We start from the raw sequence: 15,329 nt of genomic DNA, 5'->3' as shown, positions 1-15,329 counted from the left end.
GCACAGATGTCAGAAAGCACTCAAGCCCAGGCTGCCCAAGCAGCAGTGGAGGTGCCACAGTTTGCACCAGGTTCACTCGGCTGCCATGAGCTGAGGGCCATCTCAAACCCAAGAGGCTCCCATTGACAGGTAGCAGCCAGCCACCTCAAGCAAACCTGGCACTGAAGCACCGGGCAGGGTTGAGTGGACTTACTTCGCACTCTGCCACATGTAGTAGAAAATAGTAGGCCCACAAGCACATCATGTTTAAATATGAAAAATACGGCCCTGCTGCAATTGTTGTTTGTGCCGAGGGCTGGGGAGGGGGGGGTGGGGGCAGCTTTCACAGGTGGCATAAATTGCAGACCTGTGAGTTGCATTAAAAAGGGAAGGCATTGTTGGTCAAAGCACATATGCAGAGGGCATGGGGAGGATGGGGACCATTGGCACATTTGCAAGTTATCAGAAGATCTCCTATATGAGAACTGCACAGATTTTTCCACAGCCGTCAAAGGGTTCTCTTCCGTTGCCTTTTCCTGCTGCTCTGCCTCCTCTTGGTGGTTGCGTAAACTCGGCTTGCATTCCCTTCAGTTTAGAAGATTGAGGGGTGACCTGATCCAGCTGTTTAAAATGTTAAAAGGATTTGATAGGTTAGAAACAGAGAAACTATTTCCTTTGGTGGGGGAATCCAGAATGAAGGGACATAATCTAAAATTAGAGCCAGGCCACTTTAGGAGAGAAACCAGGAAGCACTTCTTCACACAAAGAGTAGTGGAAATCTGGAATTATTTATCCCAAAACGCTGTGGATGCTGCATCAATTGAAGCTTTCAAGACTGGATTGATAGATTTTTGTCAGGTAAGGGTATTAAAGTACACGGAGCTAAAGTGGGTAAATGGGGTTCAGATGCAGATTAGCCATGAAATAATTGAATGGTAAAACAGGCTGGAGGGGCTGAATGGCCTCCTCCTCTTCCTGTGTTCTTACCTCCTCTTGGCCTTCATCACCTGCATCGTCCATGATGGTGACCTTTTGCCTGGTGCAGTTGAGCAGCATGCAGCAGACAACAAGAATCATTGAAACTCTCGCAGGGCTTTACGCCAGGATTCCTCAGATCAATCTAGGCACCCGAACCACGGCTTCAACAGGCTAAAGGCGTGCTTGACGCGCCTTATTGTATCTCTCTCCGGCTGGTGTCCTGACATGTCACAGAGCTGTCCTGAGCAATGGCTACAGAGGATCGCCTTCATTCCCCCAGGAGATATCCTAAGACTTGCCTTTCAGGGTCAAATATTGGAGGGATAGCGGACTGCCTTAAAATGGAGGCATCGTGACAGCGGCCGGGGAAGTGAGCATTTACTTGCGTAATGATGGTTACAGACAAGCTGAATGTTAACAGTGTGGAATCCTTTTCAATTCATATTGGTAGAAAATTGATAAACAAATCAAACTTAGAGGATAAAAACCCTGGTCAGGATTGGTTGCAATGCGCATATTTAAAGAAGCTAGGGAAGAGATAGCAGAGGCACTATTACATATATATAAAAATTCATTAGAAAAGAGAATTGTGCCAAAGGACTGGCAGATAGCTAAAGTTATTCCTTTATTTAAAATGGGGGATAGAATACGTCCAGGGAACTGCATACCAGTTAGCTTAACTGGTGGTAGGAAAACTAATGGAATCTTTACTGAAAGATGTAATAGAAAAACATCTAAAAACCAAAATTATAATAAAGAACAGTCAGCTTGAATTTCAAAAGGGAAGGTCATGCTTGCCCAACCTTATTGAATTCATTGAAGAAGTAACGGAAAGAGTAGACAAGGGTAATGTAGTAGATGTAATATATTTGGATTTTCAAAAGGCCTAATGTACCACATAGTAGACTCATGGCTAAGGTCAGAGCATGTGGAGTCAGGGGACAGCAAGCTGGCTACAAAACAGAAAAGAGAGTAGGGGTTAAAGGTAGTTATCCGGATTAGCAAAAGGTGGGAAGTGGTGTTCCATAAGGATCAGTACTGGGACCACTGTTATTCACAATTAGCATAACAATTTGCTTTCGGGAATCGTAAGTACAATTTCTAAATTTGCAGACGACATCAAATTGAGGGGTAGAGTTAATACTGAGGAAAACTGCGACAAAACACAAGAGGACATTAATAAACCAGCAGAATACGTGTGCAAATGGCAAATTAACTTCAACATAGATAAGTGTGCGGTGTTATATTTTAGTAGGAAGAATAAGGAGGTCACGTATTGCTTGGAAAATTAAGAATTTAAATGGGGTAGAGGAGCAATGGGATCTGGGGGTACAGACACACAAATCACTAAAAGTAGCAACGCAGGTAAATAAGACCATAAAAAAAAAAGCAAACCAAGCACTGGGATTCATTTCTAGAGGCTATGGGGGTGATTTTAACTCAGGTGCAGGATGGTGTCGTTTTATCCAAATTTCATGTTTCCCACACAAATCTAAATGGATGTGGGAGATTGATGCAATTTTAACTCAATTGGCCAATTGATTTCCAACGTGTGGGAAGCCTTTGCAAAGGGGTTTTTCATGACTGAAAGTCCCCTCTGATTACGTCATCATTGCTGCTGCATTTAAGGTCCACAGCAAGCCTTGCTTCTTCTGCAGAGTGCCAAGCTTCTTGACTGTGCAGTGTGAGGGAGCTGCAGCAAATATGACAAGCGGGAGGGCAAGATCAGCTCCTCACTTTGACGAGGTGGCACTGCAGGCATTAGTGGATGGGGCTGGGGCCAACAGGGAGGTGCTCTTCCCTTCATCAGGGAGGAAGAGGCCTCCCACTCAGACCAAGGCAGTGTGGATGCAGGTGGCTGAGGAGGTCAACTCCTTGGGAGTCACCCGCAGAACCTGGATACAGTGCAGGAAAAGATTTCATGACCTTCAACGCACTGGAAAAGTGAGTATGAATTTCCCATCACCCTCAATCTGATCCCCATTGCCTTTCCTCACCAGCACTCAGCTTTAGCAATCTCTTCCTCTACATCCCACTTGACACTGACATCCATGCACCCTTACCCATTCGCTCTCTCTCTATGCTCACATTCACATAACTATTCCACCATGCAGCCCTCACACTCCCTATCACTCTGATGCTTTGAACACAACTGACAACACACAGGGAGGACCCTTGGTCTTGCAACCTCACTCCATCTTTGTCTCCTTCTAAGTATCTATGCTATGCAATCTCTATACTCACTCCTTCATTCTCACTCAACCTCCACTTGTCTCCCTCATTGCAGGAAAAGAGAGCTCACAACAAAAGAGAGCGAGCCAGGACAGGAGGAGGGACAGCCTCAATAGCTCACCTGACCCCCTGGGAGGAGGCCCTCCTGGAAATTATGGGAATAGAGGATGATTTGCGCATGGGGGACGGACAGACGGGTGTAACGCAGCAAGCTGGTGACAGAAAAGTTTCCCATCTCTCTCTTTGACATTGCATGAGTCGCTGAAATTATTGTGAAGCTGTAACATATGGACTTATGAGCATCTGCAAAAGGCTATGTGCATCTAGCCTTTGCATCACATATCTGACTCTTTCCTTTACTCCCCCACAGGACCATCACAAGCATCCGTCCCCCCTAGCCAGGAAGAAGAGGCTGAGCAGCCAGACTCCTCAGAGGAAGCTGCAACCTCTGAGGGCGCAGCGTCAGCAGAATTCAGCGCACCCAGTGCACCCAGCACCAGTGCAGACACTCACACCTCGGTGGGACTTTCAGGACATAGAGTAGTGTTGTCACCTGGTGTATCACAGCTCACAAGTGAGCATCAACAGATTGTGGAGACAGGGACAGCAGTGGAGAGTCCTAGCCGGAGGGCGCAGGACTCTGCCAGCTCGGCTCAGCAGCATGTCGACCCTTTGCCTCTGGGTCCATCCATAAGATCAGAGGTGATGGAACTCCAGGCACAGATGCAGGAGTCTCTGGCAGGTTTTGTCTCTAGGGTCGCTGCGAGTGTGGAGCGAATGGAGGAGTCCATTGCGAACATGAGCAGAGCCTTTGTGGAGTCATTGGTGCATGAACGCATCGTCACGGAAAGGATGGCTACATCCGTGGAAATGATTGCTACCATAGAGGAGAGGATGGCTACGGTCATGGAGGAGCTTATTCGCCAGGGTATGGAAAACATGGTCATTGTTCAGAATAGAATGACATCTCTTGAGGAGCGATGGGCATCTATTGAACAGAGAAACCAGACCTTCATGGAAGTCCTTCTGAGTAGGACTGCCATTGCAGATACGGGTCCCCATGGCCCCCCTGATGTGCAGCAAAGTGCTCTCCAGCCACTTCCAGGCGCTGGCCCCTTCTGGCCTGTGCAGCTTCAGGTGGGTGAGCAGCAGCCTGGCGCTCCTGCTGCTGCTGCTGTTGCTGGTGCTGCTGTTGTTCTTGGTTCTGCTGCTGCCGCGGCTGGTGCTCGAGCTCCTCTAATGCCCAGATGGGAAGGAAATAAATGGCTCCCATGCTTCTGGTATATGCCTCCGTTCAGGAAGCGCTAAGTGAAGGTGGCGAGAGGGGTTTCCCAGGAGGTCACACTGGAGATGGGTGTGAGGCTCCAACCTTCCAGAGGTGTGGTTAAGCCTTCTAAAAGTTGTCCCAGACCTGAGACCACTAAGTCCTGCCACCTGCAAATCATGGCTGATCAAATCTCCTCTTTAATGGTTGACCTGCAGTTGATAGTCAGCAATCCAATAGTGCTCCTGCCAGGTTTCACATTCGTGTTTCCCACCAGGCGTGTTTCATGTGGGAAAAAGGTTAAATTCGCAAGGGCCTTTCAAAATAGGATTATAGAGGCCATTTAGTGGTTAAGGGTCTTAACGACCAGTCCCGCCTGCAGACACGACTGAGTTAAAATTGTTCGGAGTTGGGAACCAGGCGGCGGGGGGCGGGGGGGGTCCCACCCGCCCACCAGTTTTTGCAATTTTAACCCCCCGCACGCCTCCAAGCCTGCCTCCACGGCTCAATGAAAATCGAGCCCATAGTGTTGAAAAGCAGAGAAGTTATGTTAAATTTGTATAGAACCTTGGTTAGACCACACTTACAATCACAGTTCTGGTCGCCATGTTATAAAAGGGATATAGAGGCACTGGAGATGATACAAAAAGGATTTACAAGGATGATACTAGAACTGAGAACATACCAGGAAAGTCTGAAAGGGCTGGGGCTCTTTTCTCTAGAAAAGAGACTGAGGGGTGACCTGATAGAGGTCTTCAAGATTATGAACAGGTTTGATATGGTAGATGTAGAGAAAATGTTCCCACTTCCATATCTAGTGGCCATAAATATAAGATAGTCACTAATAAACCCAATAGAGAATTCAGGAGAAACTTCTTTACCCACAAGGAGTAGTTGAGGTGAATAGCATATTTGCATTTAAGGGGTAGCTAGATAAGCACGTGAGGGAGTAAGGAATAGAAGGATATGTTGATAGTGAGATGAAGTAGGTGGGAGGAGGTTTGTATGGAGCATAAACACCGGCATAGACCAGTTGGGCCAAATGGGCTGTTTCTGTGCTGTAAATTCGATGTAATTCTATGTAATATTGCTAGTTCCATTGTCTATTGGAGGATGCAGGTGAACCATGCCACTCGATAATATTGCCATGTCCGCTCATGCTGCTGTCAATTGTCCACAGGGAAAGAAAATAACTCAATGGCTGAAGCGCATGGTGAGCGTGTGACTTGCCTCACACGTCTTCAGACAGCTGATCCGCAGTGGCAGATTGAAGCAAACTTGATGCGTAAAATTCCAGTGCAGTTGCGACTCACAGCCATCGGCAGTGTCGTGCCTGCGACAGATTTGGCTGCCGGTCTGCTTGTCGCACGTGACATAGCTCCATCACGTGTCATTCGCCAGTGAATTGAAGCCTTCACTGGTACTTGCCCTCAAGCAAGTGGAAGCATGTGAGCCATCTGCCAGTATATTGTAGCCTGGGGCACTCTGGCGGGTGGATGTGGAGCACCTCTGGCGCAGCCCGATCTGCCCGGCACCACTTTTCTTTTTGTTCCTTCTCTTCTGCCTCCAAGAAGCAGAGAAGCTGGGGAATTCCCAATGGGAACCCATTGTGGCACTGCCAGAGCAGTAGAAAAGAAGGCAACAATAGCCACAAAAGCCCTCCAGACACCTCAGTGAAACAGGAAAATTATACAAGAGGAAATCTTCAGCAATGGTCTGTCAATATTATAGTCTTACAATGGTGAGCTCAGTGCTCCGTTTGGAAGTCAATATAAAGACACCATTAGTAAGAATATATGGGTGGGGAAAGGAAGTAGGGTGAAATGGGGAGAAATTATGGAACATCTCACAAGTTCTGTCATTATACACTAATTTACTTGGACCCACCAGCAAACTGGCAGGTGCGTCTTGCACCAAATCAAATCCTGATTAGAGATTCAGAACCGATGCAAGATATGTGGAGGTCTAGCTTACCGGATCTCCGCCCAATTTTCCAAAGGGATTGGCCAAAAATTAGGCATTCCTGATCGGAAAAAATATCCAATGTATTATTATGCTGTTGAAATGTGTCGGTCTACATTCTTGAAATGAGTACTTGGGTCATTTACAGGTCGAGTTGCCTTTCTCTTTTTTTTAAGTGCTTAAGGTCATTAGGCATGCACAGGCTGAGGTAAATCATCATTTCAGTGCCAGCTTGGCTCAATGGTAGTACTCATGCCTCTGAGTCAGCCCCACTCCAGCACTTGAGCACATAGCCCAGGCTGACACTTCTGTGAAATACTGAGTAGGTATTACGTTGTCAGAGATGCCATCTTTTGGATAAATGTAAGAAGCCACACAACACCAGGTTATAGTCCAACAGCTTTATTTGAAATCACAAGCTTTCGGAGCGCTGCTCCTTCATCAGGTGAAGTGGAGAGATGCATAAAGACACAGCTTATATCGTCAGAGAATAATGTCAGATGTTTACAGGTAATCTTTCTAGCTGCCATTTATCACACCTCGGCAGAGAGATAATCACAGCATAAGATCATGGGCTGTTAAGACTCTCTGCCTCTTTTAGTGGATGTAAATGATCCCATGGCAGGGGAGCTCTTGTGTGTCCTAACCAACATTTATCCCTCAGCTTGTCAGACTTTCTCAGTACTGAGGGAGTGCTGCACTGTCGGAGGTACCACAATTCAGATGAGACGATAAACCAAGGCTCTCTCAGGTGGATGTAAAAGATCGCAAGGCCACTATTCGAAGAAGAGCAAGGGAGTTCTCCCAATATCCAGGCCAACATTCCTCCCTCACCAACACTACGAAAACCAGATTAACAGTCACTTATCTCATTGCTGTTTGTGGGATATTGCTCAGTGCAAAATCACTGTCATGCTCACCTACACCGATAGCACTTCAAACGAATTAATTGTATGTGAAGCACTTTGGAACATTGCTGAGAGAGGTGATAAGGATATATATATATAATGCAACTGCAATAGCTAATCCAGGGTTGCTGGGCCATGCATTGGTCTATGGGACATCAGTACTATTTTCCCCAGTCTTCCTGTGCTCCCAGTGAACACTGGGACTAGGTTGGCAATATACCTAGCTTAGTCATTGAGTATATTCAAGGTTGAGATAGATCGATTTTGGGACTCTGTGGGAATCAAGGGATATGGGGATAGGGCAGGAAAGTGGTGTTGAGGTCGCAGATCAGCCATGATCTCATTGAATGGTGGAGCAGGCTCAAGTGGCCATATGGCCTACTCCTGCTCCTAATTCTTATGTTCTTATACCTGCCCTTGTTCCTATGGATCCCAGACTAGGGGATTTCAATTCTGCAGTCTCCAACTTGCGATTGTCCACCCATTGACTTTAGTGTGTGGAAAATCGCGAGCCACCAAGCACAGAAATGGAAAACCGGGGGCCATCTGCACATAAAATAATAGGTTGTTTTTACATGTTCTGAGTAACTCCTGACCTTCTTAGTGGGATGGAGTTAGAATGAAAGACTGAGAAGAAACACAACCTTATGTTGGAATTTTTTGTTGTTGATTTTATTTAGATAAGTTTCCGTTGCAAACCAACATACCGGGAGGGAGGCAGCCGTTCACTCCGAGAGGTAAGTACTGAAACCGACAAATTGCTGCTCTTAGTCGTAGAACCTAAAGTTTTATTGTACGACAACAAGAATCGAATGTCCTTTGTTGCATTGGAACTATTTACGTATCTATCATTGGAACAGCAGTTCTTAATCAAGCCGCAATAAATAGAAGTGGCTGCTCCATTGATTGACAACATAATGGGCAAAGGCACCGTTTGCTGCAGTGTTGAACTGTACCAAAGGTCCTAGATTTGATTCACAATGTGTTGAATTAACTACTATTGGGTAAAGCAGTAGCTAGGAGCTATAATGGACCCCACCAGGGGACTAGCCAACCAGGGCTCCCACTTCTGATCACTACTGAATGACTCCTGCTGGAAGGTGCAAGTGTGTGCGAGCATCAGGGTGAGGACAAGATTGGGTTCAGTTGTGCTGCTCCCCACGGTTGAATAGCCACTTGAGTGACATGCCAGAGGGTAGCCAGTGTGCATGGAATTGTAACCCAGCAATGCTTTCAGGAGAGCGAGGAGAGAAAATTGGGAAGAAAAAAAAGTAAATGAATGTGGGGAGCATGAGTTCTGTCAATGGGCTCAATGTGGCGTCCAGGACCTGAGGGACTGTAGCTATACCCTGCTGCTCCATGAGCTGTGAGGCCCAAGGGTGCAGACAAGTTGTGCTATGCCAGGGGCCAAGTACTGCACTGTGCCAAGTTAAATTGAACTTGCGATTTATTTGTTTGGCAAACCTGTAGGTTGATTTTAGTGTGTACCTCTTTCAGTACTCTGCCCCAATCCCACTACAGGACTGGTAAGGCTGGCCAGAGATAGAGGGCTGAAAACAGCAGTGAAAGCAATTCATTTAAATACAAGGAACTTGAGTTAGATCAGTCTGAGCAGGTACATTAACTTGAGCATTAAAAAGTGATTATTTAAAGTAACATGTGCGTGATCTCTTCAGCAGAGCTTTGTGAGACATCACTGGGTTCACAGACGTCGTCAGGAAGGAAAATGCAAGCAATGTGGGAAGGTATGAATCTGCCCATCCACGCCATTGGTTCCACTCGGAGTAACCCCTCATTCCCCTCCGTGATATCCCGATCCTCTTCCCATTTACAGTAACCGCTCATTCCCCGCCGCGATATCCCGATCCTCTTCCCATTTACAGTAACCGCTCATTCCCCTCTGTGATAACCCGATCCTCTTCCCAATTACAGTAACCGCTCATTCCCCTCTGCTATCCCGATCCTCTTCCCATTTACAGTAACCGCTCATTCCCCGCCGCAATATCCCGATCCTCTTCCCATTTACAGTAACCGCTCATTCCCCGCCGCAATATCCCGATCCTCTTCCCATTTACAGTAACCGCTCATTCCCCTCTGTGATAACCCGATCCTCTTCCCAATTACAGTAACCGCTCATTCCCCTCTGTGATATCCCGATCCTCTTCCCATTTACAGTAACCGCTCATTCCCCGCCGCAATATCCCGATCCTCTTCCCATTTACAGTAACCGCTCATTCCCCGCCGCAATATCCCGATCCTCTTCCCATTTACAGTAACCGCTCATTCCCCTCTGCGATATCCCGATCCTCTTCCCATTTACAGTAACCGCTCATTCCCCGCCGCGATATCCCGATCCTCTTCCCATTTACAGTAACCGCTCATTCCCCTCTGCGATATCCCGATCCTCTTCCCATTTACAGTAACCGCTCATTCCCCTCTGCGATATCCCGATCCTCTTCCCATTTACAGTAACCGCTCATTCCCCTCTGCGATATCCCGATCCTCTTCCCATTTACAGTAACCCCTCATTCCCCACCGCGATATCCCGATCCTCTTCCCATTTACAGTAACCGCTCATTCCCCTCTGCGATATCCCGATCCTCTTCCCATTTACAGTAACCGCTCATTCCCCGCCGCGATATCCCGATCCTCTTCCCAATTACAGTAACCGCTCATTCCCCTCTGTGATATCCCGATCCTCTTCCCATTTACAGTAACCCCTCATTCCCCACCGCGATATCCCGATCCTCTTCCCATTTACAGTAACCGTTCATTCCCCTCTGTGATATCCCGATCCTCTTCCCATTTACAGTAACCGTTCATTCCCCTCTGTGATATCCCGATCCTCTTCCCAATTACAGTAACCGTTCATTCCCCTCTGTGATATCCCGATCCTCTTCCCATTTACAGTAACCGCTCATTCCCCTCTGCTATCCCGATCCTCTTCCCATTTACAGTAACCGTTCATTCCCCGCCGCGATATCCCGATCCTCTTCCCAATTACAGTAACCGCTCATTCCCCTCTGTGATATCCCGATCCTCTTCCCATTTACAGTAACCCCTCATTCCCCTCTGTGATATCCCGATCCTCTTCCCATTTACAGTAACCGCTCATTCCCCTCTGTGATAACCCGATCCTCTTCCCATTTACAGTAACCGCTCATTCCCCTCTGTGATAACCCGATCCTCTTCCCATTTACAGTAACCCCTCATTCCCCTCTGTGATATCCCGATCCTCTTCCCATTTACAGTAACCCCTCATTCCCCTCTGTGATAACCCGATCCTCTTCCCATTTACAGTAACCGCTCATTCCCCTCTGTGATAACCCGATCCTCTTCCCATTTACAGTAACCCCTCATTCCCCTCTGTGATATCCCGATCCTCTTCCCATTTACAGTAACCCCTCATTCCCCGCCGCGATATCCCGATCCTCTTCCCAATTACAGTAACCCCTCATTCCCCTCTGTGATATCCCGATCCTCTTCCCAATTACAGTAACCCCTCATTCCCCTCTGTGATATCCCGATCCTCTTCCCAATTACAGTAACCGCTCATTCCCCTCTGTGATATCCCGATCTTCTTCCCATTTACAGTAACCCCTCATTCCCCTCTGTGCTATCCCGATCCTCTTCCCAATTACAGTAACTGCTCATTCCCCTCTGTGCTATCCCGATCCTCTTCCCATTTACAGTAACCGCTCATTCCCCTCTGTGATATCTGGTTCCTCTCCCCAATCACAATTACTGTGGATTCCCCTCTGTGATATCCCATTACTCTTCCTAATCAGGGATGCTAATTATTTGTGTGGAGCTTGTCGATTTTTTTTCCCAGTATGCTGTACCCATGATGTCTCCCCTTTATTCCTCACATGGAGTGGAGAGGATCACGGAAAGGTGTATGTGTGGGGATTCTGGCCCCAGAAACAGAACATTATGCTCTCCCAGCTCCTGCTTGGAGTTGTTGTTCGGAGAAACTCTTCTCCATAGCCTTGTATCATTTGGGGTTCGCAACCCTTGATGCTTTAGAAGTGGAAACAACAATTACGGGGAATGCCAGTAATATCAGAGAGGGATGCAGGCTGTCCAAAGCATCAAGGGGTGGGGCGAGTAAGGCAATACCTAGGGAATTACTCTTTAGGACTTCCCTTAGGCTCCAGGTCTCATGACTAGCTCCACGTCAGTTGGGATTTGGCTCTACGTGGCCGGATTTCCCGCGCCCTCCAACCAGCAAGCAGCTCGCCAACGGAACGCTAATGAAGCCCGAACAGGAAGGTGGTTCAGGGCATGGATGGCTCCCGTCAGGCGGGCGAGGGGGACTCACTCTGCCAGGCGCAAGCGGTCACCTGCAAATCAACCCCCATGATGCCTTGGGGCTGAAAATGTTCCACACATGTTTTCACCTCCTTGGGGGAGTGTGACTGATGCCTATTGTCGTTGTTCTGCTTCTTGTGCTGGCCTGGAAATTGCAATGTTTTTATTTTACAGAGTTTCCAACAGAAGTTTTCATTCCACTCTAAGGAAATCATAGCCATCAGCTGCTCCTGGTGCAAGCAGGCAGTAAGTAGCAGCCACGGTTTAACATTGCCTCAGTGTGGATGGATGGATGGATGGAGATTCCTGTTCCTCAGCCGTGAGCTCAGACTTTCAAACTCATCATTCTGTCGACTTGCTGTAACTCTGGAATGTTCCGACAGACAGAGACACAAAGTGCTGGAAATAGCTTAATGTCCACTGTACATTGTGGGTACAAGAGTGATCACTCAGAAATGTGGAGGGCACTTACCGTCTGAATGCCTGTAATCTACTAAAGCATGACGTGTAGTGCTTTGTGTTAGAGGTAGATATTTAATTTCATTACCCATAACTTAATCTAGATCAATTAAGTAGTTAAGAAACTAAACTGTAAACTAGTTACCTAATTACAAATTTAAGTAAATTTAATTAAATAAATCAAGATCATATAGGGATGGCAGTGCAGGCGGTGTGCCTCAACTGCAGCATCTGGGAGTTTGTGGAGAGCATTGTGATCCTGGACAACCACGTTTGCAGTAAGTCCCTGCATCTTGAGGAACTTCAGCTCAGAGTTTTTGAGCTGGAGTTTGAGGTGCAGACATTGTGGGGCATCAGGGATGGGGAGAGTTACCTGGACACTTTGATCCAGGAGGCAGTCACACCCCTTATGTTAGGTAGTGGTACAGGTCTGGTTCGTGGTCAAGGACAGGAGGGTGTGACAGCAACTCAGGCAGGTAAGGGGACCCCAGGTGCAGTGCTGGAGGAGCCTCAGCCTTTGCCCTTGTCCAACAGGTATGAGGTTATTGCTGCCTGTGCGGATGAGGGAAAAGCCTGCAGGATGGATGAGCAAGCTGACCATGGCACCATAATGCAGGAGGCTATTCAAGTGGGGGAGTGAAAGGGAATATAGTTGTAGCTATCCCCCTGACAATATAGTCAGGGGGATAGATACTGCTCTCTGCAGCCGCGACCGGGAGTTCCGAAGGTTGTGTTGCCTGCCCGGTGCCAGGGTTAAAGACATCTCCTCACGGCTGGAGAAGAACTTGGAGTGGGAAGAGGAGGATCCAGTTGTCGTGGTCCATGTAGGAACCAACGGCATAGGTAGAACTAGGAATGAGGTTCTGCTGAGAGTTTGAGGAGTTGGGGTCCAAATTAAAAAGCAGAACCTCAAAGATAATAATCTCTGGATTGTTACCTGAGTCACGTGCCAATTGGCATAGGGACAAACAGATTAGAGCGTTAAATGCGTGGCTCAAAGAGTGGTGTGGGAGGCAGAGGTTTCGCTTCATTGGCACCAGTACTGGGGAAAGAGGGAGCTGTTCCGTTGGGCGGGCTCCACTTAAACCAGGCTGGAACCAGTGTCCTGGCGAATCGAATAACAACGGCAGTCGACAGGGCTTTAAACTAATGAAGAGGATGGGAGGATTCAGGAAAGAGTAAATTTTAAAGCAGCGAGAGAAATGTCAAGGCTCTAGAGCAGAGTAGAGTTTTGGGTAAAAATAAGCAGAGTGGGTCAGGAAGGGACAGAGAGAGTAACAAAGGTCATAGGGCATCAGTGACTGAGGTGACATCAGGGAAAAATAGAAAAAAGTCAAAGCTAAAGGCACTATACCTGAATGCGCGAAGCATTCGCAACAAAATAGATGAATTAATAGGTTTGATCTCATAGCCATTATGGAGACGTGGTTGCAAAGTGACCAAGGTTGGGAACTAAATATTCCAGGATACTTAACTTTTAGAAGAGATAGGCAAAATGGAAAAGGAGGAGGGGTAGCCCTGATAATAAAGGATGGGATAAAGATGGAAAAGAGAAAGGATCTTAGCTCCGAAAATCAAGAAGTAGAATCAGTTTGGGTGGAGCGAAGCAACAGCAAGGGGCAGAAAACATTGGTGAGAGTTGTTTCTTGGCCCCCAATCAGTAGTTGTAATGTAGGTCAGAGTATAAATCAAGAAATTAGAGGCGCATGTAACAAGGGTAATCCAGTAATCATGGGGGACTTTAACCTACATATAGACTGGGCAAACCAAATTTGCAGTACAGGTAGACTACCTTTTATCCGAACTTCCGAAAACCGAAACCCTCTAAAAACCGAAGGTTTTTTCGTTCAGCGTAAGTCGTGCGCACGACATGACCAGAGTGGCGCACGACCTCGACCCCCGCCAACGACCCCCCGCGGACCCCCCCGCGGACCCCCACCGACCCCCCCGCCGACCCCGACCCCCGCCGACCCCCCCGCGGACCCCCCCGCCGACCCCGACTCCCGCCGACCCCCCCGCCGACCCCCCCGCCGACCCCGACTCCCGCGGACCCCCCCGCGGACCCCTACCAACCCCCCCGCCGACCCCGACTCCCGCCGACCCCCCCGCCGACCCCCCCGCCGACCCCCCCGCCGACCCCGACCCCCCGCCGACCCCCACCGCCGACCCCGACGACCCCCACCCCCGACCCCCCGACGACCCCCCCCGCGGACCCCCGCCGACCCCCCCGCCGACCCTGACTCCCGCCGAACCACCCCCGACAAATTTCCCAGTCTTATAAAATACCTTCCGAAATCCGAAATTTTCCGAAAACCGAAACACGGCTGGTCCCGAGGTTTTCGGATAAAGGATAGTCTACCTGTAATAGTGTGGAGAACAAATTCATGGACAGTTTTCTAGATCAGTATGTTGAGGAACCAACAAGGGAACAGGCTATTTTACATCTAGTATTGTGCAATGAGAAAGGGTTAATTAATAACCTTGTAGTAAAGGGGCCCTTAGGGAAAAGTGACCATAATATGATAGAATTTTATATTAAGTTTGAAAGTGATTTAGTTAAATCCGAAATTAGGGTCTTAAACCTAAACAAAGCAAAATACGTAGGTATGCGGGGCGAGTTGGCTAAGGTAGATTGGGAAACTACGTTAAAAGGTATGATGGTAGAGAAGCAATGGCTAGCATTTAAAGAATTAATACATAATTTACAACAAATATACATTCCTTTAAGGCACAAAAACCTCACAGGAAAAGTGGTCCAACCGTGGCTAACAAGAAGTTAACAATAGTATTAGGTCAAAGAAAGAGGCTTATAATGTTGCCAAAAAGAGCAGTAAGCCTGAGGATTGGGAGGATTTTAGAATTCAGCAAAGGAGGACCAAGAAATTGATAAGAAAGGGAAAATAGAATATGAGACAAAACTAGCGAGAGACATAAAAACAGATTGTAAAAGCTTCTATAGGTATGTAAAAAGGAAAAGATTAGTGAAAGTAAATGTGGGTCCCTTACAAGCTGAGACAAGAGAAATTATAATGGAGAATAAGGAAATGGCAGAGAAATTAAACAAATACTTCGGGCTGGCTTTTACTCACCGAGACGCGTTGGGGATGGGACTGCTGCCTTCCGGGTTCTTGTCCCGCCCCCTGTGACATCTGATGAACAGACGCTATTTTGCCCTGTTTGGCCTTGTTAAGCCTGCCCTGTGGGCTCGCCAGCCAATTAAGGGAAAGCCAGTGTCA

The 15,329-nt window shown here is 47.7% G+C and overlaps 1 protein-coding gene across 1 annotated transcript in view; it reads left to right on the top strand.

Moving 5' to 3' along the window:
• Nucleotides 1–15,329, top strand: part of dgki (diacylglycerol kinase, iota) — a 369,448-nt gene that overhangs the window by 9,827 nt on the left and 344,292 nt on the right. The window contains exons 3-5 of the mRNA XM_086008600.1: nt 8,004–8,060; nt 9,000–9,068; nt 11,809–11,880. The gene's annotated coding sequence lies outside the window, so the exon portion shown is untranslated. The remainder of the gene's footprint in view (nt 1–8,003; nt 8,061–8,999; nt 9,069–11,808; nt 11,881–15,329) is intronic.

Source organism: Somniosus microcephalus, chromosome 16, assembly GCF_052327205.1.
Source record: "Somniosus microcephalus isolate GS21.2 chromosome 16, FLI_Smic_1.0, whole genome shotgun sequence".
Lineage (NCBI taxonomy): Eukaryota > Metazoa > Chordata > Chondrichthyes > Squaliformes > Somniosidae > Somniosus > Somniosus microcephalus.
The sequence above is the reverse complement of the archived record's forward strand: the minus strand, read 5'-3'. Positions and strand labels throughout refer to the sequence as shown.